Genomic DNA, 22,181 nt, shown 5'->3' with positions numbered 1-22,181 from the left:
TGTTTTGGTTTCACGTTGTAATTTAGGCAACTAAAGACTGTTAATCGATATACATACGTCCTGTCATCGTCATCAGCGTTGACTTGACTGGTTTGTGGACGGGCGTGCGTCTGACTTTGGGGTGTTTTTCAGTTCAGGGGTGTAGTTGTTTGCGTTTAAATGGAGAAAACGAATGAAGCAGTTTAGTTTGTTAATTTGGTTGCTGCTGGAAAATCATCATGTTACTACTTTCACCATCACTGACTTCAGGCACAGTCCTCGACACTACATGAACGTCCTTGTTGTTCAGACATAATGTCAGTGACACAGACTGCAACCGATCCTGTGAACCACTTCTGCTTCTTATGCTTTCTCAACTTCCTGCAATCAGTCCAAAGGTCTGAACTATCCCAAATAAATTGTTTTCACTGCAAACAAATCAAACTAAGGCTCATTTTGTCGGACGAAGCTTTCACAGCTGTCGATTTGGTTCGGACTAAACTGAAAAGTCCGAAACAAACACGGTAGCTGTGAAAGTATCCTCAGACATTGAAAAAGCCTCCTGCAGAGACACAGGAGATGTTATCTAATTGTTTTTTACATCCTTCTCATCGTGTCGAGCAAACTGTTCTTTGGGAGTGCGATCACAGTTTTAGAAATAAAACAAACAGAGTCATAAATCTTGCTTGAATGTTTCATGAAGTTTTTTTTTAGTTTTTTTTATTTTTGTTACTCATGCAGGTGAACTCAGTCTATACATGAGTCACTGATTTACCGCATTTTGATTTTCATGCCACTTGTTCTGTGTTAAATGGTCTCATGCTGGGTTTCTTTCAATCTAAAGACAGATTAGCTTCCACTCAGTAGCTTTTTATTTTCTGCATTGCTTTTCAAAACCCTCTGAAATAACATTTTAAACTATTTTTCTCACTGTTAACAAACCCCATGAAAAGTACAAAACCACACGTGCTCTTCCGCTGTTCCACAAAGCTCCATTGTTGTTGTTCAAAAACTGTTCAAAAACACATCGGTGAGTGCCACTGAATAAGAGGTATTCATCAGGAACAAATGACCCTGTTGTGCCATGAAGTGAAAAAGTCATACATTATTAGTTTTGGTCTTTTTAACGGCTCCTTGTTGAGAAACTAGGACGATCTAAACTATCAGAAATCTGTTTTTCCTTTTAATCTAGAAAAGCAGACAAAGAACGCAAGTCCCCTGCTCGAGTGTCCTTCAGCCAAACACTCAGTCGCTACAGTGACGCCGTTGACCTCTGAGTTTCCTGTTGGAAATAATCAATTGACTACCACATAATTATTAAAATGGAGGGAGGCTCATTTGAATTCAACCCTGTGGCTGATTAAAGTCTTGATCGCATACAACATAATGCCATGCGGATTGCTTTTAGTCTTTTTATAGTTTCAGTGAGTCACGCAGGATCATCCGTCGCAATAGAATATCTCAACTGTTGTAACATGAATACTTTAAAAGGCTCTTGCGTAATGAAGCATGTAAGTAAAAGCATGTTTGCTTGCGTAGACAAAATAAAAACAGCTTGTCACAAGACGTTTGAGCCTCGGAAATAACAAGAGTTTCTGTATGTTTGGAGAATTTATGAGAATTTTCACTTATCCTTTCTCCTTGAATTTTCCTCACAGCATAAAAAGAAAAGATCCGTTGTGAGCGGTTCAGACATCAGCCCAATCCAGACATTACAGAGCATTATTCAACGAGAACAAAACATTTTCTCATTCCAAGCCAGAAGGTCAGGTGTCTATAGAAGTAGCACATCAGTCTTTCTTAGGAGGCAGAGGTTTTCAATGAGCACATTAAATCTCAATGCAACGTGCCCTCAACCTCCAACACACACACAGAGAATAGAGAGGGGAACAGAGGGTGGACTCTGCAGCTCAGGAGAAGCAAAGTAACTCATATTGTGCCAAAAATGAATAGTACCTGCAAAAAAAAAGAAGGTAGGGGGAACATTAAGAGCTTATTTCTTACTTTGTATCTCTGATTTGAGTTTTATTGATCACTCACAAACAAGGCGCCACATCTTCTGGCCTGAACATGAGTGAGGATAACCGTCCAACAAAAAGACAACACAACTTTTAGCTGGGCGAATAAAACGTAGAAACCTCAGCGTGAGCCGCAAGCGAGGGAGAAGTGCAATAGATCGATAGTGTGACAGAGCACATCAACCAAATAATAATATCTGCAACATTCATGGGAACAGACAGTGTCTAACATACATGGAGGAGGTGTATCAATGTTTAAAGCTCCTACAAGGAGACAGTACTCAACATATTCAAATATAATCCAACCCATTTGTCAGTAAAGACAATCTGTAAAAAGCTGATGTAACATAACCATTTAGTATTAAATACATTTGGTAAAAGAAACCCCATACTTCTACCTCCTCTTACTGTGGGCAAATGGAACATCCCACCTGAGACCATACCAAGTCACTCCATGTACAGGAGCTTAAAGTTGCCTGGAATATCAAACCACACATCGCACACGACTGTTTGCACGATGCACGGCGATGAGGTAATGTATCGTAATTCTCGTTCCGATCTCGTCCATCTTGCTTGAACAAGACCTGGAGTTGGCGAGGATCAGACTCGCTGTACTGGTCTGTACAGGTTAGCCTTTGGCCTATCTTGTAGCCTAGCCTTTAGCCTAGCCTTTAGCTTAGCGCATAGCCCGGCTACTAATCTCATCGTGAATGTAGGAAACCTCTTTGAATAGCACGTCACAAACAATATACAGTTAATCATTACCAAACAGAGGTAACGATTAGGCCTGTGTGGGTCTTTGTGGGTCTTTCTTCAGAAAAGACTCAGTTTCTTAAACAATCTTTTCAAAAACATGATAATTATGATGCCGTGGTGCTGATTGGCCTAAATATGAAGTATTACATTATTTGTGAGAACTATATTTAGTGCAACATGCTCCATATTCCTCATTTTAATGATGTTCTGATATTCCCCCTTCTAAAACGAGACAAAATCTAAAGTTATGACTTCATACTCGTTATATTGCGACTTCATTCTTGTAAAATCACAACTTTATTCTCCAATTCTCTGAGTTTTTTGGGGCTTCAACATGGCCCCAATACTCCATCGTAGGTGAACACATTCATAATGATGTTTATAATGCAGTGACAGATTTCTGCACACATCCATCTTGACTGGAGGAAGGGGAAAAAGGTTAGCCTCGCTCCAAAGTCAGGTGACAGGGGGTCTCTGTGTATCTCTAAGCACAGGAGAAGCAGTCAAGCCCCCCCCCCCCCTCTTTCTCCTCTCTCAATGGATGTGAAAAATGAGGGCAGGAATTGTTGTGACGCCTGAAGAATTGCTTTTCCTAGACAATTTTTCTGCCATATTCATTTATCAGTAAAGTAAAAGCACAGGGAACATATCACCAGTGACGGCCGGACTCAAAGCACACACCCCTTCAGCTGAGGAGGAGCCACAGCACTCAGCCTTAATAAGAGAGGAAGACGACTGAAATAATCAATTAAAATGACAAGGGTGGATGAAGAATAGAGTGTCAAAACAGTGTCCAGCAAATCCTGTCACGTCCTCCGATATTTGAGATACAAACAACAGATAGAAAACAAAGGCATGTTCTGTTCTTAAGCCGTGGCTGAGTGGAATCAACCAATCATGACAGGAACGTCTGTTCGGGCGCACGAGCAGAGAAAAGCTGCCGCAATGAGCTTGACAGTTCTTAGGCTCAACTTCATTAGTCCAAAATGCTCATGTCATAAAAACAGTTGGAAACTTAATTGCAATGTTTTTTTTGTTTTTGTTTTTCCATTTTATCCATAGTTTTTGTGATAGTGTCTAGTGCACTTTTTTCAATAATATTTCAGTGTGTCAGTTTGATGCCCAACAACGTATTTTGTCATCTGCTGGTATTCTAGGAAATGGGCAGATTGCTTGTGGGGAAAAAACAATTTACTGCGGATGGTAATTTGAGGAAATGGCTGGACTCTAAGTGCAGAACACAGGAGCTGACACAGGGGTAGCTTTCAAAAGGTTTAATGCACAAGTTCCCGAAACAGAATGAATGAATCAACAGGGGAGATGGACGGGCGGATCGGTGTGCCGTCAGCAGTAATTGTTCCCGGACCGCTGTGGTGAGGAGGGAGCTGAACCGCGAGGCGACGCTTTCGATTTACCAGTCGATCTACGTTTGGACCCTCACCCATGATCATTAGCTCTAGTGACCAAAACAATGAGATCGCGGACACGAGCAGTGGAAATTAGATTTCTCATGGCTGGGCTAAACCCGGGGTTGGGAGTTCAGACATCCGGATCCAGCTCGGAGTTGAGGTGAGGTGGTCAGGGCATCTTATCAGGATGCCTCGAATGCCCCGGGATCCTCCAGGATCTTATGCAGCAGAGTCTTGTGGTCTTGCTTAGGAGATGTGGCTTAAGTGTGTCTGAGTATTGGCGACGAAATCGTGAGCCACATCCAGTCTGCAGCACACAAACAGATACAAGAACCAAATGAAGAGAGTAAATAGTCCTCACAGATGCTGCTGGATTAATGGAGGAAAAATACTTCAATACAATACATCAATCATCAATGACATGAATTAAGATCAATGTTTCCCTGAATGTTTGCAAGGGACGAAGATAAATCACATCAGATGCAAGTGTTTAATTTGCCAATAGTCGAAAAGTGTTGTCGTTACTCCCATCACACAAAATAAATGGTTAATATCCAGCTAGATATAAAGTTTGTTTTGTATTTCTGCAACTTTTCTAAGAATATGCATCAAACAGCGAGAGGAAGTTGAGAGATGATCTTGACATGGAGGAAATGTAACAAGATTTTATAGCGATTACTGAACGCTGTTTCTTTATTGCTATCAGAGTTTTCATTTCCTTTATTTCAACCCTCACTCTTTGAAATTCAACTCATTTAAACGACTCTGGCCGGGATAACAACATTTAGTATTTATTGAATAGATATTATTCACCCAAAATATTCCATTTACATCTGACAACATGTCACCACATTTATGTAACGAATAGGAAATAAAGTGTTTGTTGTTATTGACAGGACAAAGGACTAGTTTCTCGGGGGGGTAGCGTTAGATTTCCATTTTCCCAACATTGGAATTATATTGATTTTCTTTTAACAGAAGAAGGAACAATTTTTCAGAGGGTTAATAAATAATAATTCTCTTCATCATAAACTTATGGGTAAAATTAGAGAACGGTTGCTTCTCAGAGTTTTAATCAATCAAATTTACTTTTCGTTAATGTAGATTTGTGTTGATATATGAAAAAGAAGGCAAACATTGTAGATACAGACAGACAGACAGACGGACGGACAGACAGACAGACAGACAGACAGACAGACAGACAGACAGACAGACAGACAGACAGACAGACAGACAGACAGGCAGTCAGGCAGACAGATGGACGGACAGACAGACAGACAGACAGACAGACAGACAGACAGACAGGCAGTCAGGCAGACAGATGGACAGACAGACAGACGGAGAGACAGACGGAGAGACAGACAGATGGACAGACAGATAGACAGACAGACAGACAGACAGACAGACAGACAGACAGATGGACAGACAGACAGATGGACAGACAGACAGACAGATGGACAGACAGACAGATGGACAGACAGATAGACAGACAGACAGACAGACAGATGGACAGACAGATAGACAGACAGACAGACAGACAATGCAAAAGCATGGTGCTTAAACTAATTAACCTCTATAAACCATATAGAGAAAGTGAAACATTGTGTTGATAACCAGCGATTGAAGTAGGAATACAGAAAACCCCCCCACTGATAATCATGTTACACACAGTGTGACTTGGATTCGAGTGACAACAAAAGACATTTGTGTTATATATAATTGCTGTAATGTACGTTCTTCAGCCTCCACACAATGCAAATCCTCCACGGTCCCGAAACCTTGAACTATAGCACAATATAACCATGTATACATGTTGCCAATTATTCAGATTCATTAGGCTAATCATCCGTAACAACAACATGAACACACTGGGGACGTGTGCAAGCAATTAGCTCCATTTATCTGATTTGAGCCACACAACCTGCTGTCTCGCTCTCGCTCTCTCTTCTTCGTCCCTTTAGTGTGTTTATACACTTTATCGTGTGAATTGTGGACCTGATATGTCATCTGCGTGTCAGCGTTACCCAGATGTCATCCAACCCACTGTGGGTCTTTGGAAATGAGCTCCCTGGGAAGTGTTGCCACTAGATGGGGTGAAAGTGTTCACAGCAGAGTGGCTCCTCTTTCATCTTCAATGTCTGATCACCAACCGTTGACTTGGATGAAGCTGTGTCAATGTCAAAGAAACACATTCGTGTTCCCACCTGACAATTTATTTTGAAACCCCTGCAAAACTTGTAGAGCAACCGTTGTTCACCCGCATCCCTCCGCCATCCTCCGTCTCTTTTTCAGTGGATCCTCTTCTTTCTAAAAAAAACAACCCCCACAAGTGGAAGCCACGGTAAAAAAGCCTCGGGCCACAGCTCCTCTTCTCTCTTCAGAGGCCTGCACGGGGGGGAAGCCAGTGTTCCCTGTGGATCAAACTGCGGATGTGAGGGTACTCCTCACGTAACTCGCCACTGAAATGTTCTCTCTCTTTTTCCCCCTCTCAACAGGCGTGACCGACAGAGGGAGGACACCATGTTTTCCTCAGAGAAAGATGGCTGGATCACTGACCCTGACATCCCAGATTCCACAAAAAACAATTATTTTCCCCAGCAGAAAACAAGAGAGCGTTTAGTTTTATTCTTGTCATAGGCTTCTCCTCAAGGATACAGTGATAACTTAGAGCTAGGGGGGGGGTTTCATAGTCCGAGACTGTAGGTGTCCACTCAGAGAAATCTGGGCAAAACAAAAATCCCCTTATCCCACCTTCTATTATGAGCTTAGAGTTGCTTAAGTGTTTAATGGTTATGTGATTGCGATGATATTGTTTTAGACCAACAACTAAGCAAAGATAATTTGTTGATATTACTGTTTGATATAATTCCAGACTACATCAAATAAAGTATTTCCCAAAGCATTGTATACATTTTTGACTCTGGGAAAAAGGGAAAACCAAAACTGTGTCTCTGAAGTATCTTTTTAAACGTTTTAAGTCATGACAGGTTTTGAGTTGACTATACTAGTTTCAACAATATTCACTGTGCTCCTGCTTAACATGCTGAAGTGTCCTTGGGCAAAACGCCCAACGCCTAACTCCAAAGGGCCCCTGATGGCTGTGTTGGCATGAATGGGATGTATAATGGCGAAGCACAAAGAGAAGCGCTGAATGAATCGTGTAAAGTGAATGGACATATATACATCCATATATATCTATATATATATATGTATGTGTGTGTGTGTGTGTGTGTGTGTGTGTGTGTGTGTGTGTGTGTGTGTGTGTGTGTGTGTGTGTGTGTGTGTGTGTGCATAAAGTGTGAATGTTTGTTGTCTTGAAACGTCCAAACGAAGCTCGTCTGGCACGCCCCCCCCAAACAAAGCCAGGTAAAGCGAGAGCAGAGGCCGACATTTCCTCAATGTGCCGGAAGTGGTTGGCCAATCACAATGGAGTGGACCAGCTGGCCAATCAGAGCAGACTGAGCTTTATCGGGAGGGAGGCCTTAAAGGGACAGGAGCTAAAACCTAGGGTTTCAGACAGAGGCTGAAAAGAGGAGCTGCAGCAATTGCCCAAACTTTACTATTGCAGTGATATTTTTAAAGGAAAATTATGAATAACAATGTGTAAGAATGCACTTTTATTCTAACAAACATTTTGTCTGATCCATTGTATATAACAAATTGAAATGATTTCCATTTCAGGTTAACATTTCATTCATTAAAAATTAAATATTAACAGTTACAAATTTCTTTTTATGACTCAAGTACACTTGAAATGAATGAAAATATGTGTAATTAAATTGATAGAGCCTGTGATAAGAGCACCATCGTAATTTTTCCTCTCTACCCTTGGCAAAATAAAAAGTGTCAGGCACAGTGGTGTCCTTCAGGTGTGTCCTTAACCAATAAAACATTACGAGAAACATAAAAGATATGACATTATTGCAGAGTAACTGGCTGTTATTCATGGGAGAGGTTTGGGTGTTAAAGCTCTGTTTGAGTTTTGTGTTTGAATGTGGTTTTAAGTGTAGCGGTGTGCTACCAAGGCGATTTGTGCACTTCAAAGTTCATCCACATTGAATCTATTGTGCAGTTTTCAAAAATGAACTTTTCCAAAACTGCAGGGCCATAATCGTTCACTTGGGCACCAAATGGAAGTTGCCAGGTTGGTCATACAAAAGGCTGAACACATCGTTTGTGAATGCTCATCAGTCAAGATCAGTCACTTACTCTTGAATCTGTCACTTTTTAAACAGAGTGGCACGTCTCATGTCTTTCAGGGACGAGCTCCGTCCAAAGTTGTGGAAAGTCCTTGTGGTGCAGAAGTTCTTGGAGGATTATTTGTCCACGGTGCCTGTCGAGGAACACGTCTCTCGTTTAACACAATGTTTGACAACACAATTAAGATTTGAAAACACTAACAAAAGACTAAACAAGAGCCACAAATCAAAAGGTACGAGATTGTAAAGTGAATCTCTGAGGCAGCAGCCAGAGACAGTGAGGACGTGCTCAGTGAAGCTCCTTCCTGCTTTCAGACGTGAGAGCAGCTCCAAGCTTATCAGCCGCTGGTGTAGGTGTTGTCCTCTCTCACTGCAACACAACGGTGGCTGAGGAAGGACAAACACAGAGGAACATGAGTCACACAAAAATCAAGACAACCTTTGATTTCACTTCAATGCTTCTGCTGACAAAGTGACGTCAACAACTTAATAACAACTGCACACATCGATAGATTGAAAGATAGATTGAAAGATAGATAGATAGATAGATAGATAGATAGATAGATAGATAGATAGATAGATAGATAGATAGATAGAAATGTAGGCATCCAGCAGCACACAAAACAGTCAAACACAAGAGAATAAGAATAATAAATGGTCAAAATGAGTCAAGAAGAATAATAAATGGTCAAAATGAGTCAAGATGTTGGCATGGCATGATTCCTGGATGAAACACAAAGAGAATATGAAGAGGAACATGTGTGATATACTTCCTCAATGAGGTCCAGGTGTGATGCTGTAGCAGAGCTTGATGCAGCCCATCCATTTCCTTCATCCTGACATTTCAAATGACCAGAATCACTTGCACACACCTGCAGTTTTAAACGGTTGCAGCAAATATTGCCAAGGTTTAATGTAAAATATGATGAAGGGACATTTTAGGCTTCATTTCAGAGTTGCATTGACTTAATGTTCAGCTCTCAACGTTCACTGGTTTGTCACTTAAAGTCTATAAAAATGTCCTTTGGCAGAGTGAATAGAATCAGATTAAGTTGTTCGATGTTAGATCAAGCTCATATTCAGCTGGTACAACAGATAGACAAGTGATGTGAGTGGAGCAGCTGGAAGCAGAGGGACCTTCTCTCCACAGGATTGTTCAGTGGCCTCAGGTCAGCGTTGTGATCATCTGAGTCTCGGGGCTGCGGTCACTTGCTGTCTTCATGCCTGCAATACAGCACAATCTCTTTTACTCCCCTTTGTCATTCAAACAAGTGCACACTCTGTAGCTATCGTGACTTTTGTCCTAAACTGTAAGAAACCAATAAGTAAAGGTTTAAGTCTTCAATTCTTCATGATCTGTAGGCTACAGATGGACTTACTTGGTTGACTGATGTAGGGTGCAGGACTGTCCCAGGTCCAGATCCTCTTCTGGAGGAGATGGAGCCACAGGCGCCACCACAGGGGTTCTTCTTTGCAGCTGCTCTTTGACGTGGAAATGCTCCAGACTTTCCACGATAACTTCAACCTTATCTTTAATCATCTGGAGCTTGGATCCATCAGGAACCTCCTGGTCTGCAGAGATCAATGACAAAATGACCATTTAAATGTCCACTGTGTTGTCACGCGAGTAACAATGTAAATGCAGGTGTTGTAATGAAGCAACTTGATGAAAAAATACTGAGGTCCTGGCCATGACTCATATTTTCGACTCTATCTAAATGTCAAGTCACTCAGGTTTTCACTGCAAAAGAAAAAAGGAACATAATCACATTGGGATAAAGGTTATATCAGGCTCACCCAAGCCACTCATAACTTTTAAAATTGCACTTTTTGCACAACGTTAGAAATGATGAAAGGCCATGCTCCTGTTAATTGCTGCCTCCAGAGTGTTGTATACAAAACCCTAAAGGAGGTGACTTGTGTACAATTCCTCCTTTTGCTGGAGAAAACACTGTGTTTACTTAAATAAATGTAGCTGTAATATTTCTCACTGCAAATCCCAAAATAAAACCCCCCCACGCTCCTTACGGAAGATATTTACAACCATTGATCCAGAGCTGCGCTGGGGAGCCGGGGCAGATGGTAAGTAACCGACGAGTGACTGAGCGTGGCTTCGCCGTGATAAACAATTGTTATAGTCCGGAATAAATTAGGTTTATACTCATAAAGTATTCTGAATGAGGGAGATGAATCAAGGCGTCTTGGGAAGATTAGACATCAACTTTTAATGTCTCACTCTTGTGCAGTTTTGAATTCACAAAGGCCGCAGCCCTCTGCCGACTCTCGTGATTCACAGCTCAAGGTCAGAGACGACACAGACTCAACAATCACAACACTCCAATCGGATGATTCTTCTATTCACATTCGAGCGTCTGAACAAGCAGCCGGAGCTGCAGGCAGAGCGAGAGGAGCCGAGGTGAGTCAAAGCCTGTTTTCTGAGCTTGTACCTGCTGCTGCTAACGTTGTGCAATGTAACAGTGATACTCGTTGATTTATTCATTTCAAACTTTACTTATCCAGTCTCACTCCCTCACACAAACACACACGCTCACAGTCAAAACCCGAGAGCTGCTCGAATCACCACTTTCTTTTCACTGATCGATAGAGGTGATGTTCTGGTGTCTGCATGAACAGTTGAACTCTCTCTGCATGAATTAGGAACTGTGGTATTTTTTTTACCTGGGCCACATGTTTGACAACACAAATACTGTAATTCTTTAAAGTCCTTCCATTCCAGCATTCCACACTTTTAGCATATTTCACCCCTTCAGTCTGACCAGCTGTAGCCCTCAGTGTGTTCCCCCCAGTTCAAACACCTGAGTCCCACACTGACTGGTACACGTTTCCCTTCCCCAAATTCGTCATCTAGTACATATATATATATATATATATATATATATATATATATATAAACATATACCACACTTCTCCATCTGTACTATGCCAGATTGTCTGTAACACACCAGCCTGTTTCTCTGCATGTTTCCTTCCTGCCCTTTGTTTCAAACCTTTTCTTTTTCTGACTCCTTGTGGTAATCTCCAGAAAGTAATCTGAAGTCTGAGTTTACTGAGCAATATATAATGCTGAAGTGGGATACATGCTGTTATTATAAAGGTAGAAGAGAGCTGAAAGCCTCTTGGAAACCATTAACACACAGAGGGTTACACTTTCCCAGCTTTGATAATTATAAAGTAACATAAAAGCTCAGTAAAAGCACCAATTCCCTACCAGGCTGAAAGTAGACCTGTCAACTCCAAATTACACTCAAGAAATGAATTTGAGCTGATGAATTGAGCCTGAGCCTTTTGACATGAAAATGCAAACATTACAAATGCATGTAATTTAAAAAATAATGTCCCTCTAATTTATAGATTTTTTTGTAGGATTGAATCATGTTGATGTATTGATTCCCGGCAACTCGACACTTAATTCTCCAGAGTCCTCAGATCAATGACAGCATCCAATCAAGCTACAGAGAACAATGAAGAACTGGAATAGAGAACATACCTCCACTTGGTCCCAACAGATTTTTCAAGTTCCATAAATCATATCCTTGGAATTCTCAATTTTTCACTCATTCCACAAGTAGCCCGATTAATTTGCTTATTACTCAAAGTAAAGCAAAGTGATAAAAAAGACATACAGCTGTAGACATTTAAAGTAAGTGTCTTACAAGAAATTAAAAGGATAAATAAGCGGATTTGTGGGCTGCGTAATGGCTTGATTGCTTGAGATTCCGTTAAAAGCAACAGAAATCATAAATATGTCTGGTTTTAAAGGTGGTCAGAGTTAAGGTGAGTCGTTTACCATGTGGATGTTTGTGCTCTGGTTACATTTTGCCGCTGGGTAATTAACGACGGTCTGAGAACACTTAGCAGACGACGGCCAGATGGTGGGAGGCTGAAAAATACAGTCAATACATTTTGTTCTTAAACTATTCACAGATTTGTAGACAAACTGCTGCTTTTGAAATTGCATTATTCGGTATGAATCCCTGGAAGCCACCGGAGACCAGCGATGTGTGCAGATTTTATGAAAGTGTTAGTTGGAGCTCCAGCTGCAGAATTCTGAATAAGCTAAACTCACCCTGCAGTTTTTTATACCCCAAATACAGGAGTCTAACTACAAATGTGCGGCCTAGTGAAATGAAAATGTGGATTTACATCTTGCCTGGTCACGAACCCCATAGTTTTTCTGCCGGACTCTTGAAATGACAAGCAGAGACTTCAGAGGTTCAATTCCAGGTTTTGTGGCGACACACACGATTTGCAGCTTGTCAATAATCCAGTGAAAAGTCAAAGCAGAGATAGAGATGGGGACAGACAGAGCTTTCAAAATAAAGCAAATCCACGGAGATGCTCGGGGAGAACACTTCACTCAGTCAGTTATTCCACAGGAGGAGAAGAAAAACCTTCACCACTTTATTCCTCTCTCTCTCATATGCATACAAAAAAATAATTGACTTCAAATGTGATTGACAAACCAGAATAAACACAGGATGGGGGTGAGTAGTGTGCATTTACTGACACTGTGGTGGAAGGATACAAACTACTTCTGAATCTGCTGCATCCACATTTTTTTTGGGGGGGGATCTGCACCACATTGCACATACTCATAGATATCATCCCCCAAATGTGCCCGATTTATTCCATCAAGATCCATAAACTATTCCGGAGGAAATTGGCAAAAATGTTGAAAAATCTTGCAACGTTGAAAAAAAAAAATTCCTGGATCTTTTCCAGATCTGTAACAAAATGTAATGTCTCCATCTTGGCCCACGTCCCATCCTTCCATCAAAGGTTGTGGAAATGTCTTTGGTATTTTTTCCGTACTCCTGCTGAAAAACAAGTTCAGCCAGTGAGTGAGTCAGAGGACTTGATTATATTTCTTTATTTTGAATCAAATATTACATATCACATCCACGTAACCATCATTTATCAATACTCCTGATCTGCCGTTTAATTTTCTTGCTCAGATTTTGATATCACATGTACAGGGATCTATGTAAAGTGAGGTGCTACTCGGTGAAATAAACTGAACATGGAGACGACGGCTGCCGGCAGCAAACCTGCAAAACTTGTCATTTCCTCTATTTACCATGTGAAATTGAAAAGTTATTCACATTCTCCCTCCAATATGATTTGTTTGCAAGTACAGACAACACAGTTTTGCTACATCTGCTTTATTGGGCAATGAGAAGGTCACTGCTCCATCAGATTTCCAATGCACTCAGATTGAGTTTGTAGACATGAAGTTTCTTGTGGAACTCGTGTGGTGGAATCGTTCGGAGCAACTGAGGCGGAAAACATTTCCCCCGTTAAACATTTTAATCTGGTGCGGACTCTGGAGCAGGCGAATATAAAAAAAAGAGTTACAGCCATTTAACCACGTCTTTATCTTTTGAATTAAAACCAACATCCCCCCAATAAAACTGAGGAATAAAATCTGTCTCTGCAGCATTGGGGCTCATGATGATAATGTGTGTGTGTGTGTGTGCGTGTGTGTGTGTGTGTGTGTGTGTGTGTGTGTGTGTGTGTGTGTGTGTGTGTGTGTGTGTGTGTGTGTGTGTGTGTGTGTGTGTGTGTGTGTCTGTGCTCAGGCAGAAGTAAACTTGACTTTGTATTTAAACTTAAATATATTTATTTTATCAAAACTATGGAAAAACATTCAATGGTTTCCTCTCATGGAGAAAATGACACAGTCACAGTTTTCAGAGGTTAAACAAAACAACTCAAGATTGAATGAAGTGGGATTTAGAGTTTGATTTAAAATGTTGATGCAGGGCTTTGTATTTGTAATCTACACATTTTAATTTCTCTATATATTTGTGTTGTGTGTGTTTGTGTGTGTGTGTTGTTTCCCTGAAGGTACAGTGTGTTGTTTGTTGTTTCTGCTCACGCTGCACAAAGGCGACCTCATGAATACACAGGGAGACGGGGAGTGAAAGCACAGGTGGGGAACTGCTGCACCCGGCTGTCACTCCGCTTCAACCACTGTGACAAGACCAATAGATCAAAAAATAAAAAATAAAAAAAAAACCTGAACAGAGAGTAGCAACAGATCACAAAACTGTCTGACAAGAAGCAATTCACTCCACCCTCCCTCTCTCTCTCCCTCTCTCTCTGTTATTCCCTCTCTGTCCCTCCCCTCCTGCATTTTGTCCTCTGTGTAAATATCTTTGCTCTTCCTTCCTCTTACTGTCCGTCAAGCCGGAAAGTTTTGGGGAAGATCACGATACAGCAAAAGAGGGAACACAGAAGACTCCGGGTTTGACACAGAATTATTCGTAAGCTGCACATAACCATGAAAAAAATATTCCTCTCTTCTTTTTCCGTTCCATATTTGTCCTCTGTGTCCTGTTGCCCGTCTCTATCATCTCGGGACGGGAAGTGAAACCTTAAAGTGCGTGTCAGGCTCTTTCTCATGTCTTTGTTTTCATCTTGGAAGAAGAATAGTTGGAGAAAACCCCCCCACCCCCCCCACCCCCCCCCCCCCTTAGACCCCATTCCACTGTGTAACATAACGGCCCATTAAGGTCTCCCTTTGCATTTGGATCAGTGGCAGTTTTGGGCTGTGAACCACCTGAATCTCCAAGTCAATTCATTAGGCTCTGTAATGACACCGCTCTCCATCAGCAGCTATATAATGACAAAATTAATAAAACAATGTTTTACCACCGCTGCCGATTAAACAACAAGACTTGGCTTGTTTTCACTGAGGAGATTTAGGCTCTATCACGCACACGGATATGACAACGCTGACAATACAGGATTACAGCGCTAATATCCACACAAACAGATGTCAGCGAGGAGGAAATTACACTCACCGAGCAGTATTAGGGAACACCTGTACACCCGATTATTCACGCAATTATCCAATCAGCCGGTCATGTGGCAGCGCTGTTCATAGAACCATGCTGATACGGTTGAGGAGCTTCAGTTCACACCACACATCAAAAAATAAGATTTCAGGCATGAGTTTATTTGAGAAACAGCCGAGCCCCTGAGATTTGAATGCACAGTATCACTCATGTGTGAAAAGCAAAAAAAAACGCCTCATTGATGATGGAGTTCTGACGGGAACGGGAGGATTGGCTCGAGCTGACAGAGACGGCGATGGCAACTCTTTTGATGGGAAGATAAAGTGTGTCAGAACGCAGGCTCAAAAGCAAATATCTTTCAGAGCGATATCAAACGTTTGTTTGGCCAAATCAGCATTTGGGGTTTGTTCTAGAAAAGCAGAGCAGGAAACCCAGAAAACGTCAAAGGGACTCGGGAGAAAGACGAGTGTGAAGGAGGAGCAGGAAATCACATGCACGGTGAAGAAAAAGCTCTTGTGTGACAGGAAGCTCTCCAGGATGTGGACGTGTGACATTGAAGAATTGAGAGAATTCTTCCAAATATTAATTGAAACATTAAACAGGGACAATGGACAAAAATGAGAAGAGACGATTTATGCCAGATTGAGCTATCAGCTGTTTTCCATCTGGAGTCCTCGGACAGCTACACACTACATCTAAAAACACACCCAATACAAACACACGATGAAAAACAACACAATCACAGTCTCTATCACACAAACAGTCATACAGACACATCAACATGTACCAACACATTCATTCAATACGGATAGATTAGTGTTGACGTGACTGGTTGCTACACCGCAGGAGAAAGAGTGAAAGTCTTTGTAAGTTCCACTCAATTACAACGGACCCCAGTGCTGTTTTCAGGGTCTCCAGGGGTTGAACTGGAGATGACTTTCCTCACGTTCTCTCAGTTTGACGGACCTTGAACCTGCTGTATGCTAAAGATTTCACCTTGTACGTTACTTTTTGTGCTTTCCCACTTTTCTATTAACTCACCATGTGTTTATCTCTATTGGTATCTAAAGTAGTTTTTACTTTTCGCTTCCATTTTCCTAATTGTTTGTTGGACAATCGCAACAAAAGCAATTTCCCTTCAGGGATCATTAAACCTTTTTTATTTTTCTGATCTGCCAGACAGTTTTTTTCTCTGCTTATGAATGTACTCAAATTAAATTTGAGACGTCAGTGCAGTGTCCATTATTTCATTTGAAATTGAATGTGCTGAAGCTCAGGGCCGGAAAAACAAGAAAGAATGTCCAACTGTTCAAAGACGTTTTTTTCAATCAGTGACCACATGTGATTATCTCAAGCCAATTGCTGTGTATTTATAGCGTTATTCTGTTTTTCAAAGTGTGTGCAGACGAGAGGCTGGTTAACCAGGCGAGCACTGAAATGGATCAGTCCGCCTGTTCTTGTGCACAACCCTGAAAACAATGCGGCGCCATCCTCCCAAGTCCTTGAGATAATTGCGCTACAAAGAAGTTATGCAGAAGATGACAGAAATGATGATGAATGGGTGGCTGCGCTAATAGAAATGACTTCTCTGTGGGATATAGGAATGATTGACAGTGAGAAATAAAAGCTCGGACAATCGATGGCTATTGATTGATTTCACGACGGCAGAGTTCACAGACAGCGAGAGAGAGAGAGCGAGGGGAAGGGGGGGATTATCAGAAATGTGCAGTAATGCCACACTCAGAGGTTGTAAACGTGGTTTATGAATCATACCTCGTAATTCATTTCTATTATGGAACATAATGGAAAGAAGGGAAATTTAAAACAAAAAGTGGTGCCGTGGTTGAGAATGTGATCAGTACAGAGCACCTGATTGTCAGGGCTGGACGGAGGATTGATGCAAAGCTCTGGTACAAGCGACATTATCTGATTGTTTTTAAGATGAAAATAGAAGAGATATCTTAAATCAATGAAAGCAGGACTTAAAAACGTATATTCAATTACATATAACTTTATTTTTTAAAACATAACACATCACTACTCAAAAAGCAGTGGTCGTTATGACTTAAACAAACCATCCCTGGCTCCTGTGAAAGGGAATTTTCATGTTTTCTAAGAAGACATCCCATCATTCAACCAAATTCAGAAAAGGTGGTTTTGTACATTTCCAAGACGGAAATTGGCCTTAATTATGCCTCAATTTACACTCGTACATTTCAACGGTTCTAACTGAATATGACTTGAAGTGGGCGTGGCTAAAACTGTGTGTTTAAGAAGACCAGAGTGATTGCAAATGTCACCAAGACAAAAGGCACGAGTGCGTCACGAGTCTGCCTCTTAGAGAACATGCTTTACGTATATTTGGTTTCATTTTTCTGTGTGGATGCGAAGGCCGAACCAAAGTGAGACGCTCTGGTCTACAGAGGTGTTTTTAATCATTGGAATGAAGAACGGCCTCGGCTGGTCTTCGCTTCTGCATTTAGAAATGTAGAAACTACCCAAAATATGACACTCAGTATTATTTCATTGAATCTGTCTTTACTGAAGAGGACTTGAACCGCATCACACTGAGCCGTGGACACGAGGAAGGTGAGTTCATTCTATTAATCACATTTTTCTACCAATCATCCTTCAACTCCATCTTCAGCTCCACTTCCCATTTAGACTTCACCTGATGTATTTTGTCAAACATTTAAAGTTGGATTTTTGTCATAATTATTTGAGGATGAATCATTCTCAGTTGGGCAAATTGTAAACGAAAATAAATTCAGATTGTAAACCAATCTTTTTTTTGTGCACAGGTCACAGTTGTGTTGCCTTTCAAGTCTGTAAGAAGTTTGATGCTGTTAATTTTGATGATGCAAAAGATATAATTACACCTTTGATCGAGGTGGTTTCCCACAGCAATGAATAGGAAAGTGAATCCGACATATTCGTTACCAGGAATATAAACTAATTTAAAAAAATGTTTGCACTACTCTCTGACCAACAGAGCCTCACAGCACCAGAGAGGCTGTTTCGTTAATATCAGGAGAAATTTAAGCATCTAAGTAAAGTGATCAGAAATTATTACGACATGTCAACTTAACTGTCTTTAAAAACCTCTACAAGAGAGAACACTTGGTGGTCAGCGCGTCTGTTGTCTTCCGTACAAGTATCAGCAAAGTTTTGGACATTTTGAGTTAAGTCACATTTTACGGTTTGAACTCGTCCAAGAACAAAACTCAGCTTGTGAGTTTTTTAAATCAGGAAGACGATGCTCGGGTCTGTTCGTGAACTTAACGTCCACCCAGGCTGGAGATGAAACTGTTAACTAATAAAACTGGGATTTGAAATAAGGCGCCTGTCACAATTATATATCTTCCATTCGGGGTCTGATTTTATATCCGAGGCTGTAAATTGAATTCTATCATTAATCGGAATTGCTACTACTCCAGCTTTTATGTTCAAATTGAAGTGGAGGATTTGGCTAATCCAAGGTTTATGAAGTCTCTTCTGATCCTCAATTTTTAAATGAGTTTCCTGGAAAAGAAAATTATTACAATATCTGCTCTTACTGCTGTAATATGAGGGGACACTCATTGTAGTGGTTTACTGGACTATTCGCTCCACATAGTTTCCAGTTAAGCATCCGAACAGAAAAGTTTGGCCCGTTTCCTGCGACATATGAGTCGTGGCTTTTGTTCCAGTCAGAGCGGAGGTAGCTGCTGATTATAAAAGACTCATTAATTCCCTGTCAACTGCAGAAAGGGAATAATCCTGAATATGAGCCCCACATAAATCAACAGGCAAACCTGCTGAAAAAAATGCAGCCACAAAATAATGAACAAACTCAAATATATATACAAAGAAAACCGAAAACAAGCAGGTCTTCATCATCAATGAAAAAGACCTCGTTATCCACATTTGCCTGGAACCGAGTGGGTTGAAGCAGACAGAATAAAACTGTCTCTGACGTTGTTGAAGGCTCCACATCCTCTGGCGAGTCGTGCGCTGAGGTCGGGGGGGAAAGTAAGATCTTGTGATTGACAGGAGTCACGTCCTTGTGTCCTCCTGTCATCATGGTGTCTTTTGGCTGGTAGTTATGAAACAGAACGAGAGAAGCTCTGGGTCATCTGTCGCTCTGTCGGGTCGCTGCACCCCCGTCCAGAAGAAGTCGAGGAGACAATGAGTCTCTTCAAACACTCGGCGGATCTGAACCTTTAATGTCCTCATGAATTCCCAATGTCCTGGTGTTTGAACGGCGAGATTGATTTTTTCTCTTCGTCCACTTTGTCCGACAGCATCTCGCTCTGTGATTGTGTAACATGCCCCGACTGATGAATTCCACTGTTTTATTATTCAGGGTTAAAGCTGGATCCAGTAGTGTTGAAACTGCTAAGGTGAGGTCAACGTGAATTTCTCCCGAAGGTTTTCCAAGTCATGACGATTGAGTGGGTCTGAGAATATATTTCATCAGAAGAAGCGCCGGTGAGACTTCAGCTTGATGCTGAGCTCGGTCTGACGAACTTTATCATCAACAGCCTGGAAGCCGTTGAGTTCATTCCACTTGCACCACTTTCAGCCGGCGTGGTCGAACGCAAAGAGCACAGGCTGCATTGGCGAAGGTTTAAACCTCAAGTTAAGAAACAAAGTAAAGTATCTAAGTAACAGTTATTCTTCTTATTGGCTTCACACGTGTTGTGTTAAGGCCCCAAGGAAGTCCGGTGTCGAATTTGGTGCGATTTGGACACGTGACATGTTTAATATTAATAAACTTGAAACTGTGGCTGAGACGCATCAACGTAAGAGACGTTCTTGATCATGACAACAGCAACGACAGATGATTTTCCGGTTCAGGGTTCTGTGGACTGAGTCGAGCTTCACTGAACTTTGACTGACTAACAGGTGAACAGCTCTTTGTGCAGTAACGGTGTAGCAGCTCCAGGGTTCTGTGGACTGAGTCCTGCAGCCGGTCTTTATCTGCACAGGCTTAATTACAGCCGGTCACTTTTACAGTTTCAGAGAGAAGAGCTGCAGCCAACAGCTACTCGGGCTCTGCACTAGTCACATTGATTAACAGAGCCACCCTCACTTGTGTCTCCTGTTTCCACATTTTCAATCTGAAGAGCGGTGTTTTATTTTCTATTGGAAATTTGTTTGTTTTTAGTGGGATTAGTGTTATGCTTCTCATGAGTTTCTGCTCTTCTGGATAAAAACATAGAACACAGAGATGATTATGAAAACATATATATGTATATGTATATATACACTACACACATGTAGTTCATTCAAGTTTACCTCTGGTCTTACACCCTGTTTGTGACTTTTACTCAAATCAGAAATGCAATAAACTGAATGGTATCTGTAAAGTGCACAAAATAAACTGCATGTATTTTTTTTTTTATTGTCAACAATGCGGCGTTTAAATCGCGATCTGGGTCGTGTAGCTGCTGCGAGGCTGCAATTAACTTACTTAAGAATGGCAATACAGTACGTTCACCATCGCAGCCTCCTCCAAATTGCACAATTAACCTGATAATGGGGAGCTGCGACTGAATAGTTCAGGGCCAAGCACTTTGAGCAAAAGAAACGATAAGAAGCACATTCTTATCTTAAAGACTACACCTGACTGGATAAACACAAAGCAGCCACGAGCAGAGTTCAATAATTAGATCAATTAAGCCAGTGGGTAATCAGATGCAGAGAGAGCAGACTCACAAAGGCTTTTCTTTCAGGCCAAGTGAACCTGCAGCTTATATTGTGTTGATTGAAGGGCTGCATAATATATACTCATATGTAGGTAACGCACACACACACACACACACACACACACACACACACACACACACACACACACACACACACACACACACACACACACACACACACACACACACACACACACACACACACACACACTGTGACTGAATCTAGGAAATGCTTTGCAGGAGACAAGTATAATCTTGTGTTTCCTGGTGAGAAAATCGCAGCTAAAAGCTTTGATGTGATATTATCCTCTGAAATGATGCAGTGATGATCACAGCGAGAAAGCCAATCAGCCCTTTCATTTATACCCATTTTCCTATTATTTCCTTATTAGGCTGCAGAACCAATCTGTGTAATAACACAGCTCTCCCTCTCGTCCCTCATCTCCATCTCTATCCGTACTGGGTGTCTCTGCTCGCATCTCTCTCTTTCCTCTCTTGTGGTCCGATGTTTAGGGGAAGACGCCCTCGTACAAAGACGTAAGTGCACACAAGCCTCATTAAGGCATTTGAGAAGAAAAAAACAACCTGTCTCAAAGCATCTAGCGGCTGACATCAATCTCTCTCCTAAGAAAAGGGTTTAAGAAGAAATCATAACTACTCAACCACGCTAACCTCAGCGAGCCCATTTCTCATCTCCCTCTCCTCTTCATGCTAGGATACAGCAACAGTTTTCTTTTTGTAGACATGATGCCACAAAGTGTGACTTATATAATGCGCTCCGTTTGCCACAGATGGATGTTATTCCTTGGCATCTTCCACTTACAGGCATTCTGCTGCCGTGTGATCTCTCTCAAGATGGAAAGAATGAGCTGAGCTGGAGCTCTCCATGGTGCTGAACTATTTCCAGCTGAACAACTGCCCTCGGGCCACGACAGTGCGATCCGCGCTCCAACAGCCCGGCGTACACACGGAGAACTGGCACCGGCTACACTTCCTTCAGAAACCCTCTGTAAATGTTTGTAAAGCAGGTTGGTTTAGAAAATAACAATGTATATAAATATATTTTAAAAAAACATGGATCCATAACCCTGTTACAATCCCACCCTTCATCCCCCTTTCCTCCCATCACCCATGGATATTTCATCTCTGGTCTGAGCCTTTAGAAGATCCTGTGGATTTTATATGACTCAATATCCTAAATTTGACATTTTATAGTTTTAGTATTGTCCAACTTTTGTGTTTTATGTCTCTTTATTTCAATTTCTTTGAGCTAATCAATAACTTCCGGCTCACATTTCAATTTTCTTTA

Source organism: Hippoglossus hippoglossus, chromosome 6 (genome assembly GCF_009819705.1).
Source record: "Hippoglossus hippoglossus isolate fHipHip1 chromosome 6, fHipHip1.pri, whole genome shotgun sequence".
Lineage (NCBI taxonomy): Eukaryota > Metazoa > Chordata > Actinopteri > Pleuronectiformes > Pleuronectidae > Hippoglossus > Hippoglossus hippoglossus.
This window is presented reverse-complemented; position numbering follows the sequence as displayed.